This window comes from Eucalyptus grandis, chromosome 10 (assembly GCF_016545825.1).
Source record: "Eucalyptus grandis isolate ANBG69807.140 chromosome 10, ASM1654582v1, whole genome shotgun sequence".
NCBI classification, from domain to species: Eukaryota; Viridiplantae; Streptophyta; class Magnoliopsida; order Myrtales; family Myrtaceae; genus Eucalyptus; species Eucalyptus grandis.
In genome coordinates, this window is record NC_052621.1 from 21,117,450 (window position 1) to 21,133,476 (window position 16,027).

A 16,027-nucleotide genomic window follows, 5' to 3' on the forward strand; every position below is an offset into this window, starting at 1 on the left:
AGATGATTATCCTTGCTCATTTGTTTCTAATAAAAATGAGGTCTATATAAAGGACAATTGCACCAATACAACAGTGAGGCTTAGAAGGAAAGTTAAAGGACTCTATCGAGTTGATCCACAAACCATAGAAGCCTTCTTTACTCAAATACAAAGCTGTAGGAGAAGATGTCTAGCACCAGCGGTTAGCACATACCAATTTCAAAACATTAAAGTATATGCAGAATCAACACTTAATTCACTGCAATACAAGAACTCAAGACATATGTAGAAGCTGTCAGATTGCCAAGAGTTCTGCATTATCATTTCCCTTGTCGGAATCTGCATCTACTATTCCTTTAGAAAAGATATATTGTGACGTTTGGGGTCCTTCACCAGTTGAGTCATTTTAGAAATTCATATACTATGTCATCTTTGTGGACAACTTTTCTCGTTACAGTTGGATGTATCCAATGAAACTGAAGTCAGACTTTTATGACATCTTTGTCATGTTTCATAAACAAGTAGAGAATCAATTTGATTGTAGAATCAATTTTTTTCAATGTGATGGTGGAGGAGAATTCACTAGCAAAAGGTTTTAGAATTACTTACAACAATGTGGTATCAAACAATATGTTTATTATCCCTATAAACTAGAGCAAAATGGGATCTCTGAAAGAAAACATCACCATGTGGTTGAGTTAGGAATAACTATGCTCTATCATGCTAGAGTTCCACTAAAGTACTGGGTGGATGCCTTCATGACAGCCAACTACATTATCAATCTACTTCCCACACCAAAGTTACACATGCACTCACCCTACAACAAAATTTATCAACAGAAGCCAAGTTATGACCATATGAGGGTCTTTGGATATGCATGCTACCCCTGTCTCAAACCATATGCACAACATAAATTTGATCCACAATCACTCACATGTGTATTTTTGGGATACAGTGAATGACACAAAGGATATCGTTGTATTCTACCTACTAATGGCCATAGATATATCAGTCGCCATGTGGTGTTTGATGAAAGAGTCTTTCCTTTCACTAAGAAACTAACAACAGAGTATAATTGGCGTACTGCCTTGTATCAACAGTGGATAGATGAAGTTCATCTTCTAGACTCCACAAGTGCAGAACAAGTGAAGTATTACTCAAATGAACATATAGGACATTTACATGATAATGGAATATTGGAAGACACCCATATCAATACATCATATCATGTTACAATGTCCCAAAATTCACATCTCTTACAGTCACAATCTTGCTTAGTCTCTGGAGAACAGGCAGATCTTATTTAAATACCTGAAATACCATCTGCAATCACTACTAATCAAGCATAGTTAGATTCTCCACCAAATTCACAAGGTACGCTCTTTGTTCACCATATGCAACCACGACTAAAATCTGGGATTGTAAAGCCAAATCCTAGATATGCATGTTTGGTTGAATATAAGATTCCTCTTGAACCAAAGTCAGTTAAGTCAGCATTGGCCGATAAAGGCTGGTACAAAGCAATGCAGGAGGAAATGGATGCTCTGTATAAGAACCAGACTTGGGAATTAGTTCCTCAAACTAATCATATGAATGTCATAGGTTGTAAATGGGTGTTTAAAACTAAGCTAGCCCCTGATGGGAGTCTTGACAGGTTAAAGGTTCAATTAGTAGCTAAAGGGTTTCATCAAGAAGAGGGCGTTGATTTCACAGAAACCTTTAGTCTTGTTATTAAACATGCCACAATTCGCATAGTCCTTTCTGTGGCAAGGATGAAGCATTGGTCAATACATCAACTTGATGTTAAAAATGCATTTCTACATGGAACATTAAATGAGACATTGTATATGGAGCAGCCATCGGGTTTTACACATTCTCAAAAATCTCAATATGCGTGTCTTCTTAAGAAATCCTTATATGGTCTTCGACAAGCACCGCGTGCTTGGTTTGACAAATTTAGCAATTTCCTTCTTGAAAATGGCTTCTTTTGCAACACAACTGATCTTTCACTTTTTGTACTTCATAATGGACCAGATACAGTCCTTTTGCTGCTCTATGTAGATGATATTATGTTAACTGGCAGCTCAGATCAGCTCCTATCTAAATTGATCCAGTCCCTAAGTCTTTACTTTCACATGAAAGACCTTGGATACCTTCACTACTTCTTAGGTATTGAAGCCAAATGTACATCTCAAGATCTGTTTCTATGTCAAACCAAGTATGCTCTTGATCCTCTTACCCGAGCTGACATGAAAGAATGTAAACCTATTTCAACTCCTCTGTCTCCGAGACTAGCTATCATGATCAAAGATGACATACTCTTGACCAATCCACTTGAGTATATAAGTCTAGTTGGTGGTCTTCAATATCTCACCATAACTTGACCTAATCTTGCTTATGCAACAAATCTGTTATGTTAAAAAATGCAGCAGCCAACACTTGGAGATTTTCATAGGCTAAAAAGGCTTCTTCGCTATGTTAAATGAAATGTTAGTCTTGGTCTTTTTATCCATTCTAACACTCTCCGTGAATCTATATGGATTTTCTGATGCTGATTGGGCTAGGTGTATTGCCACCAGGCGATCGACTACTGGTTTCTGCAACTATCTTGGTTCTAACCTCATTTCTTGGTTAGCTAAGAGACAACCTACTGTGTCTCGTTCATCCACAAAAGCTGAGTATCAAGCCCTTGCATCAACTACTGTTGATCTTACATGGATCAGCTTTGTTCTCCGTGACATTGGTATATGTCTGTCTACACAAACAATTATGTTTTGTGACAATAAGTCTACTATTTCTCTTACAGCTAATCCTATTTTACATGCTCGCACTAAACATATTGAAGTGGATTTTCATTTTGTTCGAGAAAAAGTTTCCTTAGGGTCTCTAGCTGTTCATCATGTTCCCAGTACTCATTAGCTCACTGATATCTTCACTAAATCCTTATCCCGTTCAGCACACTCTACTCTTCGCATCAAATTGGGTATGGGGTATCGACGACTTCCCAATTTGTGGGGGGATGTTCAAGATCATGAGGAAACAAAGCTCGTGGAAGTAAAGTCTGCTACAAGAAAGGGAGCAAGCAGTAAGTCGACAGATGTATTACCTACAAGTGCACATGAAGTCACTAGTTCAACTAAGAAGAATGGAGTCAATGGTGTCAGCTCTCAGCTAAGAGTCAGTGGCACAAATAAGAGCCCCACATGTTTAAATATGAATGGAGCTGTATTACTAAAGAACAGTTATTCTGTTTTACAGAACAAAACAGAATAAGCAATAGTTTGTTATTTTTATGTTAGTTCTGTTTTCATTCTTCTTTACGTTTAGATATTGTAATATAAAAGGAGAGAAGAAAGGGAAAAGAGAGTATGAGCTCTCAGATGAATGTTTTCCTTCAACTGATCATTGAATATAGAATACAGAGAATCAAAAACTCTCTCAATTCATCGTCATTCTTCTCCTCTGTTCTTTCCATTTTTCTTCACAAGATTCACCTCCGCAGAATAGTAGCTCCCTTATAGTCCCAGAGAATAGGGCATTGGTGGCATTGGGCAACACAAGCTCAATTTTTTACCTCGAATGGGTGAAATCAAAAACTCGGAATACTCGCAATCCCCAACTATCCCGCCAAGAAGATTGAATAGTGAAGCAAAGTTCTACAAATTGGCCAACTAGGTCTCTCTACCGTCATGTATTGACTAGCAGCTGACCTGGCTGGAGAGCAACGCCCAAGTATGGGTCAGAAAATAATTAAAAAAACAAATTTCCGGGAGCCAGTCTATGAGTTAAAGAGCTTCATACGAGATCAAAGATGGGGGAGGTCACTTGTCCATATCTTCTCCGTCGGCTTCCGTCTCTATATCCGCATTCCTGAGCTGACCACATACATTACACTCCATTGTCCAGCCGTTGCCTTGCTGGTGCACATATACCTGATGAAGAAGTACACATGGAAGAAGTCGTTCTCTTTCTACCATACCCGCCTATGAAATTTTTTGGCCCATTTAAAATCGCGAAAATTCCCCATATAAAAATTCTCAGCCGCACATACACATGCGTGTATCTATGGGCTAAAAAGCTTTCGGACATGCCTCGCTTCAAGGGATTTTTTTTTTTTAATTTTTATTTCAGAACAAAATCCGTATGAATTGGATCGATTGCAACAGTTGGTTATGTGGGTCCTACATGATAGCCGCATACAGATTTCACATTATCAATGATTATGATTCCATTCGCTTCACAAAAACAGTTCCAGGAAAGGATATTTTAGGCGAATCCACTCAGAGGACGGGCAAATCTCTTAGGCCCGTTCAGTCACCTGCTCATGATCAGGTATATCTGAGTGGTGGATAAGCCACTTGTCGATCTGGCCTAATCTGGTCGGAAAGTTCCTTATCAAGAGTTTGACAGGAGTCTTTAGTATCAGAGGATGAAATCCTTTTTTGTGGATTAGCACGTAATTGCTTCTCTTTCTAAGAGAGCCTATACTAATAGTTGGAGGCTGATCTTAGCTTTTAAGGTGAAACGCGCAAAGGTACACTGTCACTTGAGATCCTGCTGCTGCTTTTGGGGGAACACCGTCTCATATAGTGCCAACAACCAAAAAAATCATATAAACTAAAAATCTCCACAAATAACGTGGGCGACAAAGTCATTTACAGCACATGATACGCTTGTAAAACTACATTTACTTTAATGTAACATTGACTTAACCTAGTACAATAATTAGGAAATCACATCTTCATTTGGACAACATTTAAATAGTCTCACATTTACAACTCATTAGCCATTCTACTAAATTGTATCCTTTTCCCCCTTCTTACACACGATATGTGTTCCCTAATGCTAATGAATTTACTTTTTGTCTTGTACCACCCCAGCTTCACAAGGATACTTCTCAGAGAAAAAGTAGTGAACTGCCTTTAATCAGTTATTATTTTTTTGTTAATCAATCTTTGAGCAAGAAGGGAATTTCCTCCAGTTGGTTTATTAAAACTGAATGTGTTCCCTTGGCGAAAGGGACCCGGAATGAAGACATCAATATGCGTAATTAGAACTAGAACTTAATATGGACAACCAATTCATCAAAGTGATGTATTAATCTGATTGGGCGCTGGAATTAGTCATAATATATTTGTGTTTTGAGTTGACTAATTATGGCAGTTATTATAGTCACAATATATTTGTGTTTTGAGTTGACTAATTATGGCAGTTATTATGGATCCAAGTGCTTCTCTATTGGAGCTGAGAAGTTATCATTGATTCGAGCTCTTCTCGATTGGAGCTCATAAATGCTTGCAGCCAAGTGGAAGTATATGAGTTTCACACAACATGGTTACAGCCTATCTATTCCATGTAAAGTTAATTAACAAGAAGTTATATGATTGTCATGAGCTAATTGTGCACACATAATATTAGAGCATCACTATTTGTGGTAATTTTTTTTCTTTTTCCTATGTGCGATGTATGCATGAAAGAAGTGTGTCAAGTATTAAGTATGAGACTCAAGTAAAAGATCAAGAATATTTCAAATATACAATGCAAAAATTATTACCAAATATAAGAAAAAAAGTACCATTCTAAATCTATTGTCACGTCAGGCATGCAAAGTCCGTATCCAAATTAGCATTACATGTATTCAACCTATACACACGATCGGAAGATTACGTGCGTTGCGTACTCGCAATTCGAATCCTCTGGCACAAAACTTTGTCCCCCCAACCCTCTTCACTCTTCCCACCTCTCTCTCCATGTCTCTCCATATATTCACCTTTTCTCTCACTCCATTCAGCTTAAAAAAATAGAACACAAGCCACTCGAAAATAGGAACTTGCGGAACCATGCCACCGCGGGACCCGTGCGAGGCCAACTGGATCGTCCAAGTCAACGAGAGCCTCAAGTGCATGCCCACTGACGAGCGACATAATTTCCCTTTTCTCTCACTTTCATGGCCGCCATCTTCCTCTGCGCCCTCGCTATTATTCAGACCATATATTTCGTGCTCAGAGCCTACTCTTTGCCTCTCTGTACAATAATTTCCCCTTTCCAGTCATGTTCATTTCCCACTTTAAATATACCGAATGATGGACATTTGGCTGTTTATTTATCATTATCATATTATAATTCTCCTGTTTCAGACTTCTTCATTTTTGTCCAATCGTGTGAAGGATGATCAAGTTTTAGGCAAATGGAATCTTCCAACGCACCAATTCTTGATTAAAATTTTAACGAGTTGCAGCGAATTTAAGTGAACAACGAAGATGGCCTTCAAAGACATCTGTCTTCCCCATCGCCTTCAAATTTCAGAGTCATCTATATATTTTCCGGTCATCAAGGAATCAATCATTAACACAGAGAACATACTTTTATGACTGAGAAAAAAATATTTTGAAACTTCCAACATCCTTCCTGAAATAAAAAGAGCTAAAGATATTCAATGTTCTAGACCACCATTATAGAATCCTAGATCGAAATAAGCTGACAGCAAACTGCTAATTATGTTTAAAGAACGTTGAGAATATCTCTCCAGTTAGGGCAGGTTTCCTAAATTGAATGGTTTGAACAGTTGCTTGTCGTTGACACCTAAATTTTTATGACCCAATTTGACATTTATTACATAGAAAAATTAGGGATTGACACCACCCAAAACAAAAATATTACTTAAATTGCATATAGATATTAGAAGCATTTTAATTAAGCCCAAATAATATTGCATTGGAGCTAATGGACTAAAGCAAGGGGGTTTTAAGCCTAATCGAATTATTTGAACTAAGTCCAGGATAACGAAATTAAGTTGATTCAAGTACAAGCACATCTTGATATTCATAATCAAAATATGTGGGAGCTCCAAAAAGTAGTGGCAATGAGAGGTCCATCTAAAATGTTTGTAAAAATAAAGGGGTGAGTTAAAGCTTAGTAAATGAAATCCTTAAGTCTAAATTAAAAAATTATCTTACCACTCAACTTGGTACCGACAAACAACGTGAGTTCAAGATAAGTACAAAATAACCATGTATGACTAATGTAGAAGTAAATGCACTATCTTCCCATCATAATATGCCCATGGAAACCATTAAAAACATTGCATAAGGTTATTCACTCAACTACAAACAAATGGCATATTATTTCATGATGCATAGACACCGTGTACCAGTCATATACATACATACATACATACATACATACATACATACATACATACATACATACATACATACATACATACACATACATATATATATATATATATATATATATATATATATATATAAAAGTGAGTTTCTAACTCCTACTTGTCACTAGCTAGGACCCATTTAATAGAGGATGAAATCATACATACCCATTTGCCACACCTCTTAGCCCATCCATCAAAGTTGTCTTCTATATCAACGGTGATAAATACACAACTGTACATTTGCATAATGATTGTCATTTCATCGTCACCATTAACTCATGGGGGATGAAATCATACATACCCATTTGACACGCCTTTTAGCCCATCCATAACGGGTGTCTTCTATATCGACGATAATAAATATACAACCGTACATGCGCGTGATGATTGCAATTTCTTAACATCATACCATAGGTTATACAAGCCATGTCATCATAGGACTTCATATCCTCTCAACCTTGTAGAACCATCTCAAATAGTAGAATATCTAGCTAACTCCAAAGTCTCATACACATACTCATACAAGAGAATTCACTTTGTGGCGAGTGGGCCAATACAAAGTTCCTTATCATGTGGCATCAATGACATACAAATCATTATAACATAACAATTACCACATGCATATGAATAATTTGTCATTTCTCATTCAATTAATCATTAACAAATAATTATATGCACTTCAACACACATATCCTCATTCTTTTCTTGCTAAGCCATCATCATTTAATCTGAAGCAATAAGTACGTGATCAATAACTTAAGAATCGATACTTGCAAATCGACAACTCGGAATGAACACTTAAGAACCAACAACTTTGAAATTGATGTCTTAATCCACAAATTGACAACCTTAGAACTAGACAATTTTGGTTGATATCGACAGTTTGAAATGGGCAACCTTGGTCAGAAGTCAACTTCTTCTAAATTGACTGCTTGAAGTTTGACACATAGAAATGGATAACTTGGATAAAAGATTAGTTACTTAAAAATCGGTGAGTTGATTAGGAAATCGATTTACCTAGAAAGTTGATTGGATTATCAAAATTGGCAAAAACACTAGAATTGGTGAATTAGTAAGAGAAATGACAATTGGTCAAGAATGGTGATTCTCATGCAGAGGAAGAAGGACAAGATCTTCATGATATTGAAGAAGAGCAAGAGCAAGAAGAGTATTTTTCTCCAACTGAAGGCACTCAAATAGAGGGAGTTGTTGATAAAAGAGGTACTTCTTCACTTGCTTTTACTAGTGATGATGTTAGTCATTCTCTTGCCGATCTAAAGGATGTGTATGCCTCTCAATTTCCTAAAGATGGTAATGAGGCTTCATCTTCAAGTCTGGATCTTCGTGTTGAAGTTCCATCATCAGCCAACACTCCACAATCTAATCATGTTGAAGCTTAGTACTCAAATGACAATTTAGCATACTTTAAAAGAATGCTTGAGCTTCTTCTGGATATCAAAGCTTAGGTTTATGGGTTGGGGTGTGAATTTCAGACCATGTAGAATGCTTTTAAAGCCATTTTAGTTTTTTTTTGCACGACTAAGTACAAGCCCTTCATCTTCAAGTTCAAGCAAATGCAAAGGGTGAGGATATAGAGCAACTGAATGAGGACTTGAGGAAGCTGGAGGAGACTGTCAAGTCTATGGGGGATTTCCAGCTTGTTCACATCCCCAAGCAACCCTGATTTTTATCCAACTTTTTATGTTCTCAACTTTTTGCTGTTGACAAAAAGGGGGAGAAGTTTGATGCAGATTTGACTTTGGTTTGGATTATTTTACCTTTGGACTTATCTTTTGTTTGGTTGTGGATTGGACTTTTTGACTTTAGACTGTTTGATTTGATCTTTTGATGCTTGCAGTAACTTAGGCCGTGATAATGATTATGGAAGGATAGTTATTTTGAAGGACTAACATGTTTTCTATGGTTGCAGAATCGTTACTATCCATGTGCTAATCTACTTATTTATTTATTTTTTTATTATGAGATATCTTGTTTTGTTTAAGTGTTGTTTTGCATGACAAAAGTGTTCAAATTTGCAGGAAAGTTTTGTCACCATAAAAAATGGAGAGATTGTTAGAGAAAACTCCTTAACTGTTTTGAAGTTGACAAAATCTTTCCAAATGTCTAGTCTGAAGACTTGCGAGACTCAAGTGCTATAGTCTAAAGATCTCAAGACTCTTTTGATCGATTAGACTTTATTCTCAAAGTCCGACCTCACTAACAGTTTCTAGACCGATGAAGAGGAGACTTATCCAGATGCGAGTTAATCTTGAAGGATTCGCTTCGTACAGTTTGAAGAATATCTAACGGCTGGAGATAGCACATTGTGATCAATTATTCTTATTGAAATCAATTCGGATAATTAAATCTGTTGATTGACGAAGTATACTTAGAAGGTCCTACTCTAGGTAGCACGGACACTCTCGGGACCCTTCGTGTCGTGTCCGACACTCCAACACGTGTCTGACACGCTCCGACACGCGGTCAACGCGAGTTGGAAAAGTCGACACGCGGTCAACTGTCTCTGACACGCGAGTCGAAATTTCGACACGCGACTCTGACACGGACGGGGTTATTTTTATAAATTTTCAAAACTTTTGAGGTATAAATATAAATATATGAAAATTAAAAATTAAAAAAATAAAATAAAAGGTAAAAGTTCAGTTGACGACTTGATGCACGGGTTCCTTCCGGACTCTTCTCTTCCCTCTTCGGTCGGACTCGCACGCACTTGCAGCAGAGCACTCCAGTTCTCTTCTTTAGCCGTGAGTGTTGCTGATGTTGCTTTGCCGGCTGCGCGCCCACCCCACCGGTCGACGTCGCCGACTCGTCGTAGGCCCCCGCGTCTTAGCCCCACCCGTCGCCGTCGCCTCGACCCCGCCTTCGTCTCTCTCGCAAGCATCGAGCCGTCGTCTCTACCTCTCACAAGCGTTGCCGCGTTGCTCTTCTTCATCTTGCGATTTCGCTCATCTCAGGTTAGCATCTTGGATTTCTTTATAATGCGATTTGGGATTTTTCGGCAAACCCTAGAGTTTGTTGATGTCGAAAAATTGGAGCAGGAACCCTCTGTCTAATATTTTTTCTTTTCTTTTCCGAAGAGGAAGCCCATCGATTCGTTGAGGGCATTGTTTGGCAACAACTACATCTGTCAGTTTCAGGTGAGTGATGATTAGAGACGTGATTGTGGGTTGATTCAGTTATGTTGACTTGATTGACCTTGTTTATGTGGAGATTTTTGTTGGTTTTGGGATGTGTAGCGAGTGTTTTGCCTAAATTGAGGCTATGAATCAATGGAGCTGACTATAATTGGTTACCAACGATGACCTGATGGTGATAAAGTTAATGGCTTTGGTTTTGTGGCTTCTAATAAATCTGTGATAAACGACTTTTCCTTTTAAAAAAGTTGTCTTGACTCTTGAGAATAGAATTGGCTCTCAAATTGGGTCACCTTGAGTTTGTTGTGGCACCATTTGAGTAGATGGATAGGCAGATACTAGTATACTACAAGAAAACTGCTATGACACTTTGATCTCATCTTTTACTGGCAAGAACAGCTTCTGAAGTTCTTCATCTATTTGTTTTGCGCCTATCATATCGCTAGGATTATGTTCAGAATATCATGAGGGAGGACAATCCGCTAGCTAAGTAAATTTTCTAGGTTTGGTTACCTCAATAGTTAATGTTGTTTCCCCTGCTTGGACCTTGGCTATTTTGTTTTTGCATTTTATCAGCTTTTATTCTCCAAATAATTCCTTTTACTATTTTAACGATTTACTGCCATTATTTTGAGTCATCCTTTTTCTTGGTTGTTCATGCTTTCCTGTTGATTGATTAACTGCCGTCGAAAGTTTTTTTATCTTCCTGTTGAAAGGAAGTGTCCTTATGAAGAAGTTAAATGAATGTTTTCCACATTTTTTCTATAATGTTGTTCAGGTTGGTTTAAATAGATATGCGGATCAATGGATCATTGTGTACTGGCATGCAGCTAAGTGTTTAGTCATGTGAGACAGTGAGAGCAACATAATTGGATTGGGTCCAATTATGGGACCAACTCATAATTTACTGCTTTGATGGTTTGACTTCACTTCTTGTTTCTAATTGAGATGCTTTGAATTTAATGTGCTACCCATGAATCAGACACAAAAGAGTTCCCTTTCTATCATCACAATCAATTGTGTTTATATGTGTTAAGTGCACATGTGAGATGTGAATGCATATAACAGTTTCGCACAAGATGCTTGAAGTGAAAAATAAGCAATATAATGCACCCGGTTTAAGCTTTCAATCCTTTTGGATCTCTCCATTATTAAAGTGTTGGACTTCGCTATGAGCACTCTAGCCCTTAATTTGTGGAATGCCTAAAATTGAAGTCTTTCACCAGTTTACAGCTCTAGAACCAAAGCAAACTGAATTGATAATCTGCTCATTCTTGCTGCTATTCTTTGTCATTTGCTGCTATATAGCTGCTGTTCTTTGCACACTAAATTGATAATTTGCTCATTCTTGCTGCTGTTCTCTACCATTTGCTTGCTATAGTTGCTGTATTGCTACTATATTGTTGTTGTTCGCTGTTGTTGGCTATTGTATTACTAAAAACTTTATAGCAATTGATAATAACATGTTTATTTTTATTTATTTATTTATTTTTTTTTTTGCAGAATGTCTTCAAGTTCAAACATGGCTAGTAGTACTTCAAGCACACAACAACCTACCTCTAGCAATGAAGTTGTAAAACAACCATTGAGGTATGTTACTAAGTTAGTTAATCATACCGATGCGGGGGAAATTTGTCTTGGAGATGCAACTTTTGTCAAAAAGATTATAAGAGTTCATACATAAGAGTGAGGGGCCATTTGATGATGATAAGTGGAAAAAGAATTGGAAAGTGTACAAAAGTAGAAAAAAGAAGAAGATCTTTTGGATATGGAAAAATTAGAGGAAGAGGTCCATACTCAATTAATGAGTATTGCAACTAGAAATGTACATTTGCCTCTTGCTAGTTATTCACTTAGTAGTGGTGGTGGTGATAGAATGGATTTATCATTGAACTCCAAAAAAAGGAAAGGTGGAAGTGGGAGTGGAAAATCACTTGAAAATGTATTTAATATGACTCAACGGGAACGTTTGGATTGTGAGATTTTTAGGATGTTTTATTCGGCGGGCTTGCCATTTAATCTAGCAAGGAATCCTTATTTTCAATCCGCTTTCACTTATGCCGCTAATCATAATATTGCGGGTTATGTACCACCAAAATATAATTTGTTGAGGACCACTTTGTTGCAAAAAGAGAAGGCAAATATTGATAGGTTGTGTGCACCTATCAAAATCATGTGGAAGGAGAAAGGTGTAAGTATTGTGAGTGATGGATGGAGCGACTCACAAAGAAGACCGCTTATTAATTTCATAGCGGTATCGTATGGAGAATCGATGTTTATAAAATCAGTTGATTGCTCGGGAGAAACAAAAGATATACATTTCATTTTTAACTTGCTGAAAGGAGTTATCAATGAAATTGGGTATGAGAATGTGGTCCAAGTAATTACGGATAATGCTTCAAATTGTAAAGGTGCGGGACAAGTCATTGAGCAAGAATTTCTATCCATTATGTGGACGCCTTGTGTGGTGCACACTCTTAATCTAACTTAGAAGAATATTTGTGCCGCCAAAAATATGGAGAGCAATTAAATGGTTTATGAGGAATGTAGTTGGATTTCAGATATTGTTAAGGAAGTTATGCAAATCAAACATTTCATCATGAACCATTCTATGGGATTAGCAATATACCATAAGTTTGTTAGCTTGAAGTTGCTTTCTGTAGCGGATAAACGTTTTACTTCAATGATTGTGATGCTTAGAAGATTCAAGTTGATAAAAAGTGGTCTTCAAAGTATGGTGATTTGTGACAAATGGAGTATCTATCGAGATGTTAATCAAGAGAAAGCTAAGTTTGTTAAGGAGAAGGTGTTGGATGATTTTTGGTGGGATTTGATTGATTATATACTTTCCTTCACGGCTCCTATTTATGATATGCTTAGAACTTGTGACACTGATAAGCCTTATCTTCACTTAGTTTATGATATGTGGGGTTCAATGATCGAAAAAGTGAAGAAAGCTATATATGCACATGAAGTGAAGAGGCTAGATGAGAAGTTGACATTTTATGAGGTGATTCACACAATTCTTATAGATAAATGGACAAAGAACAATACTCCACTTCATTGCTTGGCACATGCTTTAAATCCCAGGCAAGTTCTAAAATTATATGAGATTATTACTTTAGTATTTTTTTTTTAACATGATAATATAATACTCTTCTTCTCTATTGTTGTTTTCTAATTTTATTTTATTTTATTAATTAAAGGTACTATAGTGATCAATGGCTTGATGAAGATCCTACTCGAATTTCTCCATATAAGAATAAGGAGATCAACTAAGAAAGACTGAAATGCTTCAAGAAATACTTTCCTAACTTGGATGAGCGCAACAAGGTGAATTTGGAGTATGTAGATTTTGTGAGTAAAAATGGGGATTTTAGAGATTTTGATTCTATTCAAAATCGATATTCTATGAATCCTAAGGCTTGGTGGGTTAATCATGGTGCATGTTCACCGATGCTTTAAAGCATAGCCTTAAAGCTTCTTGCACAACCTTCTTCTTCATCATGTGCTAAGAGAAATTTGAGTACTTATTCATTTGTGCATTCGGTGAGTAGAAATAAGATGACCCCAAAACGTGCAGAAGATTTGGTTTTTATTCATAGCAATCTTCGTCTTCTATAAAAAAAAAAAAAGCTCACAATATGCAGAAGGAGAGACTAAGATGTGGGATATTGGCGGAGATGCATTTGACTCGTTTGAAGATGTTGGGGTGCTTGAAGTTGCAAATCTTTCACTTGATGAGCCGGAGATGGAGTCTTTTTTTTTTTTTTTTTTTCAAAAGAAGTGGATAATGTGAATGAATGACTTTTGTTATATTACTTAATGGAATATTGATTGTTTTTTTGCTTATTGTTAAATTTTAAATTTAATAGTGGAACGTGGATTTCTTGTTTTTTCCTTCAAGTTTTATGGATTATTACAATGAAATGTAGTTGAATTTGTCAAATTAAAAAAATGAATGATATTAACAAGTGTAAGATTAATGTTTTTAGTATAGATTAATTATAGGCTCTTATTATTATTATTATTATTATTATTATTATTATTATTATTATTATTATTATTATTTATTTAATATTTAACGTGTTGGAACGTGTCGGAATTCTCTACTTTTGAGAAATGATGTGTCGCGTGTCGTGTCGTATCGTGTCGCGTGTCGGTGCTACCTAGGTTCTACTTATGGAAACCTAGATCCGATTGTATGGGCGAGCATGATTGATGGGCTATTATCACATTCCTTAAATAACTCGAGATCTCCTTAATTGATTCTATCCAACGGGTAGATTGGAAGAACTTCTTTGGAAAGTGCTAACGATTATAAAGTCATGGAGGAGTACGTAAGGAAGACGCTCAAGTTATTTAAGTGTGTACGTGAAAGAAAAATTCCAAAGTCTGAAGTTCTTAATTCTTTGCTGATTCATTTGTTGAGCTTAAATTGTACTCAAAAGAGAGATTAAATACTTGTGAGACCTTAAGGAAGTGTAGCAGAGTTTCTACACTATGGAGTCAAAGACGTGAAACTGTAAAATCTCTTTTGATTCTTAGTGAAATTCAGCCAATGGGCTGTCAGTGTGGGAGAGTGGACATAGGCTTGGTCTAAGCCGAACCACTATAAACTTTGTGTTTCAATTTTCTTTCCTTGAACTCTTTACTTTAATTCGTAGCTTTATATAATTGTTTATAGTCTTTTACATCTTCAGTCTATTGTCTTCAAAAGACGAGTTAATTTATTAAGTCTTGCAAAACTTCTTTTAACACTTATTCACCCCCTCTAGGTTTTCTTTCTAGCCCTATCACTTTTCAGTTAGAGAGCAATCAAGGGACAATGGCATGCATCTGCTACGATCATACTGGAAAAATGGTAGATGGCTTTACCAGGGGATTTGCGGCCTCGTCGGCATTGCAAACAGAGTTCATGGCGTTTACACTCACCCTCCGCCATTTGCTGGAGCTCGGCAGAGTTCACGATCCATTGATAATAGAATTCGATAGCCTGGTGTTGGTCAAATCCGTTCATGTTTCCACCCCGCCACCGTGGGAGGTCCAAGCTCTCGATGTTGAAGCTGTCGATCTCCTTCTCAAATTATCTCACCTTAGGGTTCAGCATTGCAAACGTGAGGCCAACTACGTAGCTGATTGGGCACAAAGGCCCATAAAAATGGTACCCTACCTCAAAATTGGGCCATTTCGCCTCCTTCCTTATTGCTAGATCTACTATGCTCAAACGCTTTGACCACTGGTTGTACCTATCCTTTATCTTAAACGAATTTCCCTTTTATGACCCCAAAAAAAAAAAAAAAAAATCTGGCCTAATCTAGTCGGAAAGTTCCTTATCAAGAGTTTGACAGGAGTCTTTAGTAGCAAAGGATGAAATTCTTTTTTGTGGATTAGCACATAATTGCTCCTCTTTCTTAGAGAGCCGATACTAATCGTTGGAGGCTAATCTTAGCTTTTAAGGTGAAGTGCACAAAGGTAAACCTCACTTAAGATCCTGCTGATTCTTTTGTGGGAACACCGTCTTGACATAGTGCCAACAACCGAAAATCTCATATGTACTAAAATCTCCACGAATAACATGGGGGACAAAGTCATTTATAACACTTGATAGGCTTGTAAAATTACATTTATTTTAATGTAACATTGACTTAACCTAGTACAATAAGTAAGTAACCACTTCTTCATTTGGACAACATTTAAACAGTCTCACATTTACAAC